Source organism: Sus scrofa, chromosome 4 (genome assembly GCF_054392235.1).
Source record: "Sus scrofa isolate SSC_HxYL_T2T_F1_AM1 chromosome 4, Sscrofa_HxYL_maternal_Yorkshire_Landrace_v2.0, whole genome shotgun sequence".
Lineage (NCBI taxonomy): Eukaryota > Metazoa > Chordata > Mammalia > Artiodactyla > Suidae > Sus > Sus scrofa.
Genome location: NC_139386.1, coordinates 3,662,742 through 3,681,402, shown reverse-complemented (window position 1 = coordinate 3,681,402; position 18,661 = coordinate 3,662,742). Strand labels below are relative to the sequence as shown.

Below are 18,661 nucleotides of genomic sequence, written 5' to 3'. Positions count from 1 at the left end.
ACCCTGCTCCCTGTCGGGACACTGGCCACCAGCCCTAGCACATGCACATGACAGCTGCGCTTGCAGGTCAGGGAGGGCTGGGTGCCTCAGTGCCCTGGGCTCACGGCCCCTAAACAAGCCTCCTCCCCACCCTCTTTGGCAGCAGGACACTCTGCAAGTCTGAGGTTCAAAGGCGCGAGCAGAGGGCCAGGGGCTGGGCTGGGCTGGGGGGAGGGGAGGGTGGGTTTGGCGGCGGGAGCACTAAAACAGCAGAACAGGTCCAGGAAGGGAGTGATGAGGAGCTGGGGTGGGGCGTCTGAAGCGGGGGTTGGTCCCAGGCCTCCCCAAGGCTGTAGGGCCCGGAGAGGTTGGTGGCAGGTCTAAGGACAAAGCTCATTTGTGTCCCCATCGTCACACATCCGCTCAGCACCTATCTGTGAGCACTTAACCATCAGGCACAGGTGTCAACATTTGGTTCTTGGCGGGGAGAGGAAGAAGGGAGAAAGAGACCGACAATGGTGACCAAACGCAATAAATACGTGAATTATAGGACAGGATAAAGGGTGCTAAGGGCACAGGTCATTGTTTTCTGCAGCGACCCCACGGCTGCGGGACAGCTGTGCAAAGGCCCTAAGACATGAGCGTGCTGGCCCTGCTGGAGAAAGTGGAGGAGCTGGGATGGCAGGTGAGAGGAGGAGGTGATGACAGGGGCAGTCACAGGGGCCCAACTGGCAGGGCTGTGGACCACTGGAGGAGCTCAGGTTTTCTCCTCTGAGAGAGACAGGGAGGTCTAGAAGGTTCTGAACCCTGAAGCGTTCTGCCCTGACATCCACTCTAAAAGGAACCCTCAGGTCTTAACGTCCTGCCTCTGGCCCCTCTCAAGAGGCAACCACAGAATATAAAAGGGCACAGCCGCTGTGCCAAACAGTTCAGCGGGTCCTCAAAAGGGACATCGAGAATCAGCAGGTGTGCCTGCCATCCCACGCCTCGGTGTGTGTGCCCAAGGAGGTGACAACAGGCTCAAACACACGCTCACAGCAGCTCTACTCACAACAGCCAGCAGCACAACAGTCCAAATGGCCAGCAGAGGACAGCCCATCACTGTCCCCGCCAGTCACTCAGCCACAGAGGACGAAGGTCTGAGCCCGGCCAAACCTCGGAAACATCACGCTGAGCGAAAGGGTTCAGGCACAGAAGGCCATATGGCTCCAGGACACATCCAGAACGGGCAACAATCCACAGAAACAGAAAGCAGACGACAGGCGCGCCTCAGGGATCTCGCAGGTTCCGTTCCAGGTCACCATAACAAAGCAAATGTTGCAAGAAATTGAAGCATGTGAACTTGTGGTTTCTGGTGCAGAGAAACGTCTGTTTATATACACCGCAGTCTGCTGGGTGTGCAGTGTGTCTACCAAAATATACACACCCTAAGTTGAAAATACCCTGTGGCCCCCAAATGCCAAAACAATTATAAAAAGAAACACCCAAGGTCACGGTTCACCACAACAAAGAGAACGATAATGAAAAAAGCTGAAATACTGTGAGAATTACCAACATGTGACAGAGGCATAAAGTGAGCAAATACTATTGGAAAAACAGCACTGATAGCCTCGCTCGATGCAGGATTTGCCACGAACCTTCAATTAAAAACAACAACAAAACAACAACAAAAAAACACAACTGTATCTGCAAACAGTAAAACAAGACATGCCTGTTGGATGGTTTCAAGGGCTGGGAGGAGCGGGAGTGGGGAGTTAGTGTTTAATGGGTACAGGCTGTCCTTTTGGGGAGGCTGAAAACGTTTTGGAGCCAGAAAGAGGTGATGGTTCCACAACACAGTAAATATACTAAGTGCCACTGAATTGTACACTTTAAAATGACTGATTTTATATGAATTTTAGCTCAATTGTGGGGGGGCGCTTGGGTCTCCACACAATCCAGACTCAAGAAGGTGGTAGCTGCCGTGTCCACCCCCACGTGGGGGTCCTCCTCCTCCCAGGCCCCCACCCTACCCACCACCGAGGAACAGGTGGCCACTAGCTCAGCACACAAACTCAGGAACTCGCTGTCACCAGCAAGTGACCATAAACTCCGCTGGCACCAGCCCACCCAGAGCAGCTGTGTCTCAGCCCAGAGCCTGGTGCAAGAGGGATTAACCAGTGAAAGCACTTCCTGACCCGCAGACGGGCAAGGACACGGCGCCTGCCCTCAGGGAGCCACCTGGGCTGCAGGTGGATCCGAGAAACAGACGCCCGGGAGCTGACCGCTGCCCCCCTGCCCGGAGCCCCATCTGGGGACTGGGCTGGGGGCTACTGCTGCCCCCTCCCCGCCTCTTCCCCAGTTTGAGGCTCCACTTCACATCTCCCTGCGGCAAGTGATCCCCCACTTTAAAAGGGGAAAGAGCCACCGAAGCCTGAGGAGTTATTTCCACGGCTCTTCATCATTCAATTCTGTGAACTGTGCCCCCCCCCCAAATAATCGAAGAAGCCTGAGCTGGCCCTCACCCTCAGAGAAGGGTCCTCCCCGCTGCCACACCCCGGATTTCAGGACCTTCAGCTGCAGACGGGGCCAGATGGCTCACATGCACCCAAGACGGATGCACGCCGGTTAAATTACCCTTTGTCACTGGAACTCGGCTGGTGGAAAATGACAGGATTTTCAAGTAGATGCGATCTAGAAAATCGGCGCGAGTGGCGTGTCGGAAGTGTGTGTTTAATTATGCAAACGCTGGCGCCTGGGGCACGAGAGGCTGTGCGACGAGCTCGCCGTCTGATTTGGGGTTTGGCAGCAAGTGGACATCACAGGTGTAGAAAGAGGGTGGATTTAGCAAAAACAAAGAGTCACAGGGCCGGCCACATTTACTCCCCAAGTGTCCCCATGCTCGCTGCCCTCACCAGGGCCCCGCAGGGGACTCTGCCTCCCACCCTAGGGCAGCCCCGGCCTCGTCCAGATCCCACTCCCCATCCTGCCCCAAAACTGTACCTGTGCGGGCCCCCCTTGCTCCTGCTCCCCAGCTCCCTGCTCAAGAGCCTTCGGTGGCTCCCCAGTACCTGCAAAACGACCGGGTCCGGGTCCAGGGCTGTGCTGCCTGGCTTCCAATCCCAGTCCTGCCACGTTGCAGCTGTGGGACCCTGGACAACTTACATAACCCCTCTGCCTCATTCATTAAGTGAACATTTACCAAGTGCTCAGCGCGTTCTAAGATCTGGGGCTACAGCAGAGAATAAAGCAGGACCTCCTGAGAGGCAGCAAACAAGCCTCCCCATCAGAATGGGGGGTCCATGCACTCAGGGTGGGGGGGGCGGTGAGGGAAGGCCCTCTTCCCATCTCCCGAAAGGCAGTGGGAGAGCAAGCCAGGCAGATACCCAAGGGCAGAACAAGAGAGGCAGACAGAGAGCTCAGATGTGCAAAGGCTCTGGGGCAGGAGGCGCCTACCAGACAAGTTAAGACCCCAAGAAGCCTTATGGCCATGGGAGGAGCTTGGCTCAAAACTCCCACAGCTTCTCATTTCACCCAGAGTAAGATCCAGAGTCCTGAATCTGAGTTCAGTGTGCTGTGGGTCATTCCGGCTGCTGCGTGAGCTTAGACGGTAGAGGTCAAAGGCGGGGCCACTGCCATTCACACAGTAGAGCCTTAGCTCGCTCACGTCACCTGCATGACAGCTCTATGGTCCCTAGTGGCTTCTGGGCCCTGCCCAGCCTCAGGTCTCATCGCGAACCCAGAGACAGCCCGGCTCACACCGGTTTATTTAGTGCTCATTACAATTAACTAGACACCAAAGAGCCTGAGGGTGGGTGGTGGGGAAGGGGGCAGGACTGAGCAGATGTGGCCCTGTGCCCGCTCTGGTGCTTGTGGCTGCTCTGCCCTGCCCTGCCCACTGAGGGAGGGGGAGGAGGGTGAACAGACCCCTGCCCTCCCCACCTCAGGTCCTCGCCATCTGACCAGAGCAGGATGTGGGGAGGGGGCTGGCTTTGGACCAGCTACAGACTGAAAGCCTGCAGCTGCCCAGAGTGAATCTCCACAACCGGAAGTCCTGGGAAATGGGACACTCCACCCAGGATGTGGGTGAGGAGCCTGTTCCCCCCGCCACCCCGTGAGCAAGGCAGAGCAGCCCTGCCACAGCCGGGGTGACACCTTCAAGGGGTGGAGCCTGGAGACGCGCCGAGACTCCCCAGCCGCTGGTCCCCTCACAGGTGATTCTGAGTAGGGGCCTCTGAGCCCCTTGCAGCACCGCGAACACTCGCTCCTACTTAATAGCGAAAGCGCCAGAGCATCTGGATGAATAAAAACGCAAGAATGCTGGGCTGCAGGTCAGGAGAATGCATTTTAAATTCCATTCCATCCGTGAGCTGCAAGACCAAGGCCAAATGACCCTTGAGCAGCTCATCAAATGTTCGCGGAGGGGCTGGAGCCCGAGGGAAGCCTGGAGGCAGTGTTTACGGCAGGATATTCCGCAGTCCCGACTCAGGCCCCAGTACAGGGACCAATGTCCACTCAGTCAGAGACACAGGCATCTGGTCTACCCTCAACCTGCGGTCCTGAGGGGCTTCCGATCACAGCCCCGTCCCACCCTCTGCCCGAGTCTTGCCCTGGCATTGCATTTAAATCAATGCTACAGTCTGAGCGCCCCCATCCACCCCCACCCCCGTGCCCGCTCCGCTGCAAAGAGAATCACCTGTTTTCTTCCCTTAGCTCTGATGCCATCACCTGAGCCCGTGGGCCCCTGAGCGCCCGAAATCCAGCCTGCTCCTGAAGTGCCCTACCCTGTGAACCCCCGGGTCACCAGTTTGAGTCTCAAATGCTCTCACCCTCAAACCCCTGTGAGGGGGATGACATGACCCCAGCTTTCTGTGAAATTAAATGAGATGATAAGACAGGCAGCCATGTGCTGGCAAAGCGCACGTGAAAAACACCCACCCAAGGGGTCCCCACGGCGTTAAGCCCTCCCAGCAGACGGGCACCAAAACCGCCCAGGATCGGGCACACGGGAGGCTCCAGACCTGGTTTTCCAAAGGCACCGCCACGCTGGATTCCTCTGCAGCTCGCCTCACTCCAAGCCCAACACTCGCTCCTCAGCCCATCGTGGCTCCAGGTTCCATCTGTGTCCTGGTTTGTGAAAAGAGCACTTCTCCACCAACCACATCAAAGGACCAACACCTGGGCAACCTGGGCGTGGCCAGCCGACCACGTGCACGCAGGGCGGTCCAACTGGGGAGACCCGCCCTCCCTACCTGGCCCCTGGGCTGTCCCAGGGGCTCAAGGTTCAAGCCTCTGTTCTGATGCTGGTCTGCCTCCTGCATCAGCACCCCTCCCAGTAAAAAGCTGGAGTGGTGTGTGTCAAGGGGGGAGTTCCTCCGATATTCCTCAGGTGGGGGCAGGGGGAGGTGGGGGCTGGGCATCCTGGTGTCCTGCAAAGGCAGGATTCTCGTGCCGGGAGCTGGAGGTTAATTAAATGGTTATTTGTTCTGCCTTCCAAATGGGGGAAATATCCACCCAAAGAGCTTTCCGGAGAAAAAGTGCTGCGTGATGATTATTTAATATTTTATGGGTCCATAAATACACCAAGCGCTATGCAGCCAAACACTGTCAGCCGCTGGCTGCCGGGAGCACCCGTCAGCAGGTGGCACGCTCTGGGCACTCCTGACACCCAATTCCCAGTTGGCAGCTGCCCAGGGTCCCTCTGAGCTCAAAGCTGTGGAGGCCAGGCAGGGCTCCACCCTCACCTTCCCTCCTGGGTCGGAACTTGGAACGTCAGGGCCTGGTGATGGTGGAGCCGCTGCCCACAGGGCCCTTGTGCGCTGTGACAGCAGCTTGCTGCTGCACCCCAAGGGCTACACAGGGGCCCTCCTTCCACGCGTGGATGCCGGGGGTGCAGAAGCACTGGCCTGCCTGTGCTCTGCTGCCCAGGTTTCACTGCAGGAAGCAATGGAGAACCATCACAGGAGCCACCAGCCCTGCTGGCTTCTGGCTCCAGACCCGCTTCCAAGTGGCTGAGACCACTTTTTTTTATAAGTATCGTATTATAAGAGATCACAAACCCCTGGCCAGGAATAAAACATGTTTGGGCGTATTTTACACAGACTGCCTTTACCTTGACCTGATAAAAAGAGGACCCGAAATGTCTGCTTTCTTGGTGCCCTATTTGCGTTGAACCGAACTGAGTCCCCCACCTGGAGCCCCTAACTGATCCGGTGTCCCCTGACCGCCCCGCAGGTGGCCCTCCTCCCAGTTGCAGGGTTTACTGTTCCGGAGGTCCGCACTCAGAACCCCCCCACCTGAAACCCACCCACTCTTACTCTCTCTCCAGACATTTCTGGGGTGTGGCTGAGGCCCCCTGGGGGCAGAGCCATCCCCACGCCCTCCCTGACTCCACAGGGCCTGGCTTCCCCCTTGTCCGCTACACACAAACACTGGTTCAATCAGATGACACAAGGGAAAGCGCTTTCAAATCCACAAATCGCTCTACAAACACAAGGCGGGATTAACGGCTCAGGAAGAATCCGTCTTCCACGCCGTCCAGAGGTCCAGGCGCTCACTCCGCCCCACGCCAGCCCGGCTCACCCTCGCTCCGCAACACCTTCTGGAGAAGGCCTGCTCCGTGCTGCCCGAGGCCTCACGACCCCCAAACCCCCAAACCCAGAGCCTCCGCGCAGAAGAGGCGGGATCCAATCCCCTTGCTCCTTTCAGCCAGCAGGCAGCGGAGGCCCAGAGTGGGCAAGTGAGGGCTCAAAGGCCACACAGCAAGTCAGTGTCCAGGCCAGGACACGGAGCCCCAGGCCAAAAGCCTTGTCCACTCAACTCCCCACGAACAGAGCTTTCCAGGTGAATCCATCTGAGAAGGAAAAGGAAGACGCTCTTACTGAAGAAAGAGCAATCTCTTCTGAAGAGAGTCCAAGGAAACGCTGAGCTTTATCTTGTCTCAAATAGCCAGGGTGGTGTGACTAACATTCCCGTGGGTGTCCCAGGGTCCCACTGCCCCTTCAACAGGGGACAGCTCTGCCTGGTCAAAGAGGACAGAGCTTCTGAACAGGAAGCCGGCCTCAGAGCGTGTGCCCATGTGTCCAGACCTTTCCAGGGTCCCATGGACTGTACCAGATGGACAGGCAGACAGACACTCCAGCCTCAGGGCCTCTCCCCTCCCCCTTCCCCTTCCTGGGCTGCAGACCCTCTGGCTCTCTGACAAGCCCCTCCCCACCGGGGGCCTCCTGGCTCCTGACTCAGCAGAGGCGGCAGCAGCGCAGGGGCATGCTGGCCAGACACCTGGCCTCTCCTCGGGTCAAAGCTGCAGCATCACCCCTCCAGCAGCCTCTCCTTCTGGTCCCTCGTAGTTCCCTCACACAGCACCTGGTTCAAATCCTTCTAAACGCCTAGGGATCCCGTAAGGTCCAGAAGGAGAAGCACTAAATGGCGAGGTAGTTATTTAATCATGGCCTCTAGTGGGGAAAGGCGAGTGGCCATGCTGTGTCCTGTTTACCCTCCTGTTCTGAGGTCTCGTCCAATACAAAGCACAGACTCCTGGAGCACCTGTGGTATCTGCTGCCAAAGGATGGATGGGCAGGTAGATGACCTGGAACAGGTGAGAGGATGGTTCGGTGGATACACGGAGAGGTGAGTGGGAGGGTGGGGACATGGATGGACGGATACATGGTTTGAATGGACAAACGGATGAGTGGGTGAGGGGGGGATGGTTGAGTCGATAATGGATGGATGAACACGAAAAGGTGAGAGGATGGCTGGGTGGGTAAATGGTTAGGTGAGTGGGAAGATGCCAAAATGGATGGATGGATAGACAGTCCAAACGGACAAATTGGTGGGTGGCTGGCTGGATGGACAGGTGGGTGGATGAAGAGATGGATGGAGAAATGTTTAGATGAACAGATGGGTCAAGTGGACAAATGAATGGATGGGTGGGTGCACGGCTCGGGGATAAATGGGTGGGTAGACGGATGGATGGATGGGTGGACGAGGGGGAGGATGGCTGGCTGCACAGGGACAGGTCAGTGGGTGGATGGGTGGACACAAAGGCAGATGGCAGAGCTGGAAATAAAACCCTGGTGTGTCAGGATCTGAGTTCCTCGCTTTCTCAACCCTCCGCTCCTCCACGCCCCTTCTCTCAGACACTGCTTGGGGACCAGCTGACAGTGACGAGTGAAGGGGGCCAGGCTGCAGACCCACGTGGCCTCCAGGGGTCAGGAAGTCTGACAGCCCATCTCACCGAGAGCCGGTCCCCCCTTCCCTGCCACATCCCTCGCTCAGACCCGACTCAGTGTCCAGGGGAGGAAAAGCAGGACTCCGCCACCTCTTGTAATCACGAGGAGCAAACAAAACAAAACACTCCTTCCCCGCTCGTTCCCAAAATAGCCTCTCTCGCCACCCAGACACGCTGGCTGGCTGGCTCTCCCTCATTCGAACCTGACTAGGCAGATTTTCTAGAGCCCTGAGCTGGGGCGGGGGAGGGATGGGGCAGGAGAGGCTGTGATTCCCACGGGGTCCAGAAGGGAAGCAGGGAGCCGAGTGGGCGCCAAGCCCTGTGCTGGGGGCGTCGCAATGTGGTGAATCCCCAATCCTTTCTGCCAGGAAGGCGCTGCCCCGCCCCCAACTTCTCATATAAGGAAACTGAGGCTCAGAGAAGGGCAGGAACTGCCCCGAGCTTCCTCATCCAGAGGCTCTGCCAACCAGAGTTGGAGGGGAGAGAATTGATGTGGCGGCCCAACCCAGGGCAGTCAGGGAAGGCTTCCTGGAGAAGGCAGAGTTCAGAAGAGGATTCCCACGCTGGGGCAGTGAGAAGAAGGGGAAGTTCCTGCAGCCCTTGGAGCCTCAGGTTCCTGGTGTGCATAACGGGAACAAGAACCCTGGGGAGGAGGTAGGGTGAGGGCGCAATCAGACAAAGAGCTGGGCAGGCCTGTGACAGGCACTGAGCCACAGGGCTCACTCGGGTGACTCAGGGCCCCTTGCTCCACTCTTCTCAGACCCAGCGAGGGAGGCTGGGACGAGCCTGGGTCCAGGGCCAGCGGATGCCCTCCAGGGAGGAGAATGAACCCCACTGGTGCCCAGACTTGAGAGGCAGCTGCCAGTCCCTCCCTGCAGCCAGCCTGGCCGGGGAGCCCGGGCTGCAAAATGGGAGCAGCCTGAGACAGGAGCCGGAGGTGGTGCAGCCCCAGACCCTGACTTGCCAGCCTCCTCTAGCCCGCACCTCCCTGCCACAGCCTCCTGTCCAGATGCAACAGGCAGTTTCTCACCTCCAGGCCTCCGCCCATGCTGTTCCTCCTGCACAAAGGGCCTTTCCCCATTCTCCTCGGCACACTCCCCTCTCCCCCCACCATCTCCGGCAGGCCAGCCATGGCCACTCTCTGCGGGGGGCTCCCAGCCACCAGGAGCAGGCAGATGAGCAGGCAGCTGGGTGCACAGAGCCTCGTCAGACGGCCCCTCCTCCAGGAAGCCGCCACCCCTGCTCCCATCTCCACGGAAGTAATTGATTACTTCCTCTTTCAGGCCAAATTTTGCAGGAGCTCAAACCCACACAAAGCTCCCTCTGCTGCCAGCGACTGTGATCCTCTCCCAGACCTGCCACTTCTCTGGGCTCCACGCACCGGGCGGATGCAGCCGCCAGCATCTCTCACCTGGACACACGCCACAACCTCCTCACAGCCTCCCATTCCTGGCGCGATGGCCAGTCCATCCAGTGGCCGGAGTGATCCTAACACAAATCACAACATGTCCTAGCCCTGCCCCCCCAACGCCAGGGCTCCCCTGTCTTCCCCCAGGCTCAGCCCCCACCCAACCCACCCCTGTCCGGACTGTGCTGCCCTCCTCCTCCCCCATCTTCCCGCAGACCCCTGGCCTCTAAACCCGCCACTTTCCCCTCCACACCAACGCGTGTGCCCTGTCCTCCGAGGAACCGTCATCCCCATCCTAGCTGGTCTCCATCCTCTGGGGCTCAGCTCCAGTATCGCTGCCTCCAGGAAGCCCGCCCCAGGTCCCCATGGAAGTCAGACAGCACAGAGGGGTGGGAAGGCAGGCCCTGGCTTGAGCCAGGATTGAACTCAGGCATCCTGGTGCACTTAACTGGCTGTGTGACCTTGGGCAGCTCACCGAGCCTCTCTGAGTGTAACCCTCTGAGGCGTCTGACCAGGAAATGAGGACCCATTGGAATCCAGAAGGAATTCTGCCCAGTCACTGGGATGACAAGGAAGTTGAGGCACCCCAGGCTGGGGGGACAGAAGCTGGGTGGGAGAGGAGGCAGGCCAGCGTCAGGACACTTGACCAGAGCAGAAGCCATGGGGCTGCCCACCAGGAGCTGGAGCCACAGCCAGGGATCCCAGGGCAGGAGGTGAACCCTCTCATCACTCTGCCCTTTGACCTTCTGCCACCGCCTTCCTGGGCTAAAAGCCCGCAAAGCGGAGAGTGGGATAGTCTGGGAAGGAGTTCACGGCTGTCCACGCGGGAAAGGGACGAGTGGGTCTGCAAGCACAGCCCTTTCCCCACCTGCCAAGGGGAGGTGATGGCACGGTCACGGCCACGGCCAGCCAGGCTGTGTTCCAGGAGCTCTCCCGGAATGAGCTTCCTGTCTCCCCGGAGTGCCCTCCCTAGCCCTGCCCTCTGTGGCTGGCTCGGGTGCTGTCCGAGGTGCTGACTCCCGAGTGCAGAGGGTAATAACACTGTGGAGAGACCTAAGGATTTCGAGGGGGCTGTGGAGGGGGGGTCCCGGAACGCTTCCCAGGGGCACAAGATCAGAAGCGACTTGAGAATAAAAATTAAAATGCTGAGGCAGGACACATGCTATGGAGCAGCCCTTCCAGGGGAAGGAACAGCACGTGCAAAGCCACCGTGTCCCTCGGGCGTCAAATGACTTCACAGGCCAGAAAGTGTTTGTAGTCCAAGGCACCCGTGTGGATGGGAGCCCTGACTGGCCCAAGGCCGTCCACCTGCGGGGGACACAGCTGCAGGCTAGGGCCCCAGACCCTTGAGAGGAGACCCAAGGTTTTTGCCTATTGAGCCCAGGGGTCCCCTTCAAATTTCTGAAAAGGATGATGCCTAGGATGGAGGGTTTCTCTCCTCCTTGCCCTCTGCCTTGGGCCATGTTAACTGAAAATGGAGAATGCCACCCTGCTCTACCCTCTGGCTCCGGGCACTGTGTCCCAGGCACCTCTCCAGCTCGGCCCTGACCCTAGTGCCAGGCTTGAGGCACCTGCCTGCTTGCCATCCCACAGCAGTGGCCAACTGATCAGCAAGGGGAGCAGGGGGCCCACTTCCTTGAGAGACTATTTCCCAGAGGCCCCCTCTTCTCTTTTTATTATTATTTCCCTATTCCATCTCAAGTTGTAGGAGAGCTGGAATTCGAACCTAGGGGCTCAAAACTGAGACCCTGGGCAAGTGGCATGAACAATTTCCTGGAAAAGAAGCAACACAAATAACCACTAAACATAGGAAAAGATACACAGTCTCACCCTTAAGCTGCACCAAGCTACCGCTTCCCACTAATAGGTTCCTGATGAGCAGGCACAAGGGCGCACACTGCCCTAGGAGAGGGAATTTCTACCTGTACCAAATTTGCAAATGCACTGGTAATTCCACTTCCGCACATTTATCCTCAAGGTATGCCTGCCCGCAGCTGAAATGATGTTCATACAAAGTTATTCATTTATGAGTTATTTCCGATCCTTTTCTGTTAGGAAGAGAACATTGATGAGCTCAGGCCTCACTGAATCCTGATACATCCGCACAATGGGATACTATGCCGGTGTCAAAAGAAAAGAAGGAAAAGGTGGATCCCGTCGTGGCGCAGCGGAAACAGACGTGACTAGGATCCATGAGGTTGCGAGTTCCATCTCTCAGTGGGTTAAGGATCCGGCATTGCCGTGACCTGTGGTGTAGGTCACAGATGCAGCTCGGATCTGGTGTTGCTGTGGCTGTGTTAGGCCAGCAGCTGTAGCTCCAATTAGACCCCTGGCCTGGGAACCTCCATACGCCGTGGGTGTGGCCCTAAAAAAAAAAAAAAAAAGCAAGAAAAAGTCATGTGCCAGCACACAAAGATTTCCAGGATTTACTGCTATGAAAAAGCAAGAGACAGAAGAGTGAGAAGTGTGCTGCCTTTGGTGTAAGAAGTGAGGAATAATGATGGATATTTGTGTCTCCATCAGAAACACAAGATATTAACAAAAATGATTCCCCCTTTATTAGTGAGAACATGGAAAAACAGATGAATGACGAAGGGATGGAAAAAACACGACGGGAGTAAGTTATGTCAATGAACACCTTTGTACCCTGTCGTAACATCTAAACTACGTGAATGGATTGCCTACTCGATTAAATAGCTGGTCAGAGCTGCTTTATTTATTTTTATGTGACCCTGGGTGAATAACACACTTCTGAAGGGGCTAGTATTAGCAATAAAACAGAGCCCCAACCTCTCTGGAATATTATTATCTTGATTAAATGTGAGAATCTCTAAAAGGCACTTAAACCACCAAATCACAGGGAGCCAGCACTTGGTAATAACAGCTCACAAGGAAGAATAGAGCTATTCCGCCCTAACTCCTTCATACACAGCACAAAAAAAATGTCTGGGTAAAACCTACAAGTCGGATATACTCTCATTCAGTCAACAAACGGGGGTGGGGGTGTCAGGACTCAGCCAGTGAAGGCACGAGGAGGACTCAGAGGGGCTGATGGCACAGGTATGGCCGCAGGGAGACAGGGATGCCGCCAACCAAGGCAGGCCCAAGGGGCTGTGCACACACATCGGCTCACGGCCTCAGCCAACGCTCACCCCTCACCCCCTGACCCCGGCCCGCCCAGCTGCTCTTGGCCTTGGGGAAGGGTCAAGCCCACATGGCCATAACTGGGCACCGTTGTTAAAGCGACTCAATTCTTCACCAGGACCTACTCTGAGCCTGACCCTGCTGGGCACGGAGGATTTGGTGATGACACATGGAGCAGCCACCCTGGTGCAGTGGGAGCAGAGGGGGCCGGGGACCAACCTCAGGCTGGGAGTGGACCCCAGGGGTGGGAGCCACGGCAAAAGGCTGGGAGTGTCTGGCACCAGCGTGGGTGGGGTGACGCCTCGGTGTGAGGAGTTCCAAAGGAAGCTGCCAGCTTCTTCCCAGGCTGGCGCCCCCTCCCCAGGCCCACAGGGGGTCTTCAAAAGTTCTCCCTGAGGGATTTAAAGGATGGGCTAACCCAGAACCATGCAGTTTTACATAAAGCAATTGGCTTACTAGTTACTCTGTGTGTTGGCCTCTTCTGGCTGCTGGGACAGGTCGCCACAAACTCAGCAGCTGAAAGCAGCACAGACTGATATTTTTGCAGTTCGAGAGGTCAGAAGCAGAGGTGTGTCTCGCTGCACTCAAACCCAGGCGCCATCAGGGCTGCAGTCCTGCCTGAGGCTGCTCGGACGCCGTGGTCCGCCTCCTCCCTCCCTCCCCTCTGCTCCCACCACGTGTCCATCTTGGACTCTGGGCCTCCGCCTCATGCTTTCAGGGCCCCTTGTGATCACACTGGGCCCGAATAATGCAGGACACTCTCCCGTCTTGGGTCAGCTGGCGAGCAACTTTGGTTCTCTCGCTGCCGTAATTCTCCAGCTGTGTAAGGTCACATATGCGCAGGTGTGTGGATGTTTCTGGGCTGGTGGGGGTGTCATTCTGCAACTGCCCAGAACTCACAGGTGGTCCCCACCTTACCCCTGCCCCTCCCCTCACAACTGAAAAGACGAGGAGGGGCACGACCCCCACATCTACTCCACGACAGCCAAGGCAGGAGGACGCCCAGCCTGCTGTCCAGACCAGCACTTCTCTCTCTCTCTCTCTTTTTTTTCGTCTTTTTTCCTTTTCTAGGGCGCTCCCGCGGCATATGGAGGTTCCCAAGCCAGGGGTCCAATCGGAGCTGTAGTCGCCGGCCTACACCACAGCCACAGCCATGCCAGATCCGAGCTGCATCTGCAACCTACACCATAGCTTACAGCAATGCCGAATCCTCAACCCACTGAGCAAGGCCAGGGATTGAACCTGCAACCTCCTGGTTCCTAGTTGGATTCATTCACCACTGAGCCATGACGGGAACTCCCAGACCAACACTTCTTAAACTTGAACATGCAGTCCTGTCTGAAGGCAGCTGAAGGTCTGGTTAAGACTCAGCCGCCTACCCAGCTGCCAGGTGAGGCCAGGGCTGCGGGCCCCAGATGACACAGGGTGTGGCAATTGGCTCCACACCCCCTTGTGGGAGCTAAGCTGGTCAATGCCCACGCTCTACGGCCAGCACCATACCTGGGATGCGCTAAGTCTTTGTAACCTTAGCTGAGAGCCCCAAAGCTGAATCTTGCAAGGGGAGAACTTGAGACCCATCTGGGATCTGATCCCAGGTACCTGGCTACCAGCCACCCGGCTACCAGCCACACACCGTGTGGCAGTTAGGGATCCCTATTCTGGAGTGGAGAAAACTGGGAGGGAATTACTGTAACTAGCAGGGACAGAGGTGCACATTCTCCTTTTACCGTGTACCAGCTAAGTGACCAGAGGCAAGTTCCTCATATTCCTGAGCCTCAGTTTCCTTACCTATAAAATGGGACGAAAGCCCATTGGGCAGCATGGCTAAAACATACGCAGTCCTATCTTAAGCCCCGCTCTAGGCAGCATGCGCCAGACCCCTTCTCTGAAGTACTAGATAAATGCATACGCCTGAGTCCCATCTACACCCCTGGGTGCTGGCAGGATTAAAAGGGACGCTCTCCAAGCTTCATCATCCCATTTCACAGATGAGGAACGGATGCAGAGGAGGACTCATTCATCAGCCAGCTGCCCCCGAGCAGCACAGCCAGTACTTGAACCAGCAGCCAGCCTGCATCTGACAGCACTGCATACAGCAGGTCTCAAATATCTGCTGTCTGAGAAGGGTCCCCAGAAAAATCCAGGTGGACATTAAACTGTATCTAATCACTGAAACCCCATCGGCTCTTCAACATCTACTGTGATTTTTATTTCTTTCCACTTCCATTTCCTTCTTCCTTTTTTTGACCTTCGGCCACGTGCTTCCTTGGGCTCCAATGCCAGGGGCCTTGCCCTGGCCTGGAGGGCTGGGTCTCACCCCTGAGTCAACCCCCCCCACCACCCACTGATGTGGCTGTATCCGAGGCTGCAGCCCCACCCGCTCACCCAGCGCCGATGGCGCCGTGGTCGAGGGCCCAGTGGAGAAGCATGGCCAGGCTCAGGGCTTCGTGCCTGCGATGGGACATGGCCAAGGCCACAGAGCCTCAGGGGCTCCCGAGCAGGATGGGAGTCAGGCCCCATCCCCACATGTGTAAAACGAGGCACTGCATGATCCTCCAACGAGCATCTCTGCAGTACGAGAGAGAGCACAGCACAGCACCTGGCACGCAGACGGTTCCTGCACTGCTGACGCAGAGACAAGGACTTTCAGACACGACGAATCGACACTAGAGAGAGAAACGCCCACTAAGGGAACATCACCCGGCCACACCTTAATACATCCGCTATGAACCTGTCCACACCAGCAACGCGGCACAGCCACTAAAGCCTCCAACTGCTCGGGCACTCAGCACCTCCGCTCCAGGGGTGACACAGGGACCTTCACATCTCTTGTCCCCGTTACAGGTGAGGTGGCTCGGCTGGGGTCCGGCTGTGCAGCCTCTTACCAGGACCCCGGCTCTCCGTCCTGCAGGGGTGGAGTCAGAAGCCACAGGTAGGGAAGGAGCTGAAGTCAAGGATGTTGGAAGCTCTCAGAACAAGGGCTGCATGGTACCCCAAGGGGAACATGTGTTCTCTCTCTGAATCTGGCCAGAACCCCAGATCCAGGGCCCCCATACACACCCCACAGCTGGGAAACGCCGAAGTCCCCAAGATGCTGTGCTAAGCATTCAGAGCTGCCTGACGCCAAAGTCACGGCCAGGACCTTGAAAGAGCCTGCGCCCTTCGGAGGCCACCCCTAGGGAGTGTCCGCTGACTTGGTTAAACATAAGTGAATAAAGGTCCCGTCTTTAGGATGTCCTCTCAGTTCTTCTGGGGTCTCGCTCAGCATTCAGAAGGGAGCGGGGAAAGGGGAGAGGCCTGGACCAGCAGGGCCTGTGCAGAGACCCACGGGCCATGGCAGTGGATGCAGAGTTGATTTCCAGGGTTGCGATGCTCATTTTTTCCCTGATGATGGAAAAGAAATGAAGAGAGAGAAGAGATGCAGGGGAAGGGAGGGGAGGGGAGGAGATTGGCGGGGGTGGGGGTGGGGGGACTGGCAGGACCCAGCACAGCTCAGGTGGCCTCGCTTCATGGAACTGTCCTCAGTTTGCCACGGAGGGGGAGACAGGGGAGGGTGGGGTGGCTGCCTGAGCCACCTGGCTCCTCCTAAGGATGGTGCCAGGGGGCGTCTCTGGATCGGGGGGCGGGCAGCTTTTGTGAAGCTGGTCAGAGTGGGCGGTAGATAATGGCACTGCAAGTGTACTCCTGGGAATGGACTCTAAGGGCACAGCTGGACAGGTGTGCAAAGGGCTGGGCACAAGGTCACCACAGGGCTCCTCACAGCAGCCAGATCTGAAAGGATCTGAATTCCCAACCCTGCAGAACCGTTAGGGTCCCAGCGCACAGATGGACCGTTCAAGCAGGGCTATGGATGCCCAGTACTGTTCTCACACCCATGACAGTCGGATACACTAAACCGCAAACACCAAAGGTCTGTGAGTGTAGTACAATCCTGTTTCTTGTAAAACAAATAAAAATAAGCATAAGAACAGAGGAGTTCCTGCGGGGGTACAGTGGGTTAAGGCTCCAGCGCTGCCACAGCTGCTGCTCGGATTCAACCTGTGGCCGGAGAACGTCCATAGGCCCCGGGTGCGGCCATAAAAATTTAAAAAAGAAAAAAAGGATAAGAGCAGAAAACAGGTGCTGGAGGCATGTGCATCTGAACAGTGCGGGGTCTCAGAACCACAGACTCGGTGAGTGGGAAATCGGGTCCTTTTCCTCGCCTGCACCTCTAACTTTGCTTACAATGCTCATGACTTGCTGACCTCGTTCAAATGTTCTGTTGTTTAAAGTTGGAAACCCCTGACGGACACCTTTGAGCAGCCAGACCTCCACCTAGTCATCCCAGCTCTGGGATGTGGGGACAGCCCGGAGTCCGGGGTTGTCCCCATCACCCAGCAGGGGCCCTGGGGCCCCATCGCCTGGACCCCTCCCCCACGGAGCCACGCAGAATGGGAGTGGGCGTGCCCTCTGCTCATCCCAGGGCCTCCGTCCTGGGTCCTGAGCTGCTCTAATTACAATGTCAGAATTGAGAGGAAAGCATCGGGGAAAGCAGCCCAGCCTGCGCAGGTGCACACGGTCCCCTGCCGGGCCGCTCCTGAAGCTCAAGGCAGCAAGGAGCCCATTTGCGGAGAAACCCAGGCTCCAGGTGGCCTGATCCCCAAGGATGGGATTCTCTGTGGTCAGTGCCTTGCTCCCCGCTTCCTGGTTCATCCCTCCCCGGGGCCACCCTCTCCGCCAGGACCTCCTCTGGCTGACATCCTCACTTCCGTGTGGCAGAGCCCAGTGGTGGCGGCGTGGGCGGGGCGGGGGGGATGAGATGCCCCCAGAAGCTCCTGAGCACAGGAGGCTTGGCCAGCGCCCAGCCCTCCCCGGGCCACTCACTTCCATTCATTCTCTTATATTCCCAAGCACTTATTCACGGCCCCCTGTGACCAGCGCACCGTGGGGAGGGGGAACAGTTCAGCCACCTTCTGTGCTCATGGGGTCTGCAGCCCAGTGGGAGAGGCAGAGGTTAAGTGTTTCCTCTCTCAGTTCCCAGTTCAAGCTCCAGGGGATGCTGTGAGGGGACACTGGGGCCCCAGGAGCCGACCGCAGGTGGGGCCTCGCGTCAGGCCGGGCGGCAGCGGGAGCTCCTGCCAACAGCAGCCGCTCCTTGTGAGTACCTGCCAAGGCTCCAGAGCTGCCCCCTCAGCCCCAGTCTCTCATCTAATTCCCAGAGCCCTGGGGTGGCTCCCTCCTTGGTCCCTCATCTGTCCCAGAGGGCACGGCCCCTGGCACCAATGTCCCCAGCTGGCCAGAGGCTGGAGAGGGGGGGACACGGCATCTCGCCCTCTGGAGAGGTCTTTGCCAGGCCCCTGCCACCTGTCACTAATTGCTCAGACCATGTTCTGGGAGACGCCACAGCCAGAAGCAAACCTGGCCCAACCCTGCTAGCTGGTCAAAACCCGCTCACTTGGGAAAACATAGAAAAACCAACAGCCAACACCAGGCAGTATTAAAAAATCACGCTACAAAATAGTCTCAAAATAGATCCCCATACACAATTCCCATGGCAACGGCCCCACGCCTGAGGGCTGCCTCTGGGGGAGTGTGGACATGGGGCAGGGGGTCCAGGCTCTTCGGGACAGCCCACCTCGAGGACAGAGGGCCCGGCCCCCTTCCAGTCCTGCGTCCTCTCCAGGGACAGGGTGGCTTAGAAGCCCTGGGGTCGAGCAGCTCCCTAGAATGTGCGGGCTGGGAAGGACCACAGGAGAGGCGGCGCAAGCCTGCGGGACCTTCTTGGCTCCTCCCTGGGCCCATCTCCCTGGCAACACTGTCACGACCCGAAAACGAGGTGCCAGGCCCGACAGGGTGGGCGAGGCAGGCAGAGACCAGCGCAGCAGCAGGGTGGTGAGGACAACATGGTGGGGGGCAGAAATAAACAGCCATGGGTCTAGCTG

General features: G+C 57.6%; 1 protein-coding gene across 2 annotated transcripts in view; it reads right to left on the bottom strand.

Annotated features, from left to right (window-relative positions):
- The window catches only part of KCNK9 (potassium two pore domain channel subfamily K member 9), an 82,399-nt gene that overhangs the window by 36,893 nt on the left and 26,845 nt on the right, over window positions 1-18,661 (bottom strand). Inside the window, exon 1 of one of the 2 annotated variants that reach the window (XM_085021614.1) lies at window positions 4,980-5,138. The exons of the other annotated variant lie outside the window; for it this stretch is intronic. The gene's annotated coding sequence lies outside the window, so the exon portion shown is untranslated. Of the gene's footprint in view, window positions 1-4,979; window positions 5,139-18,661 lie in introns of those variants that run through there. 2 annotated transcript variants of the gene reach the window in all.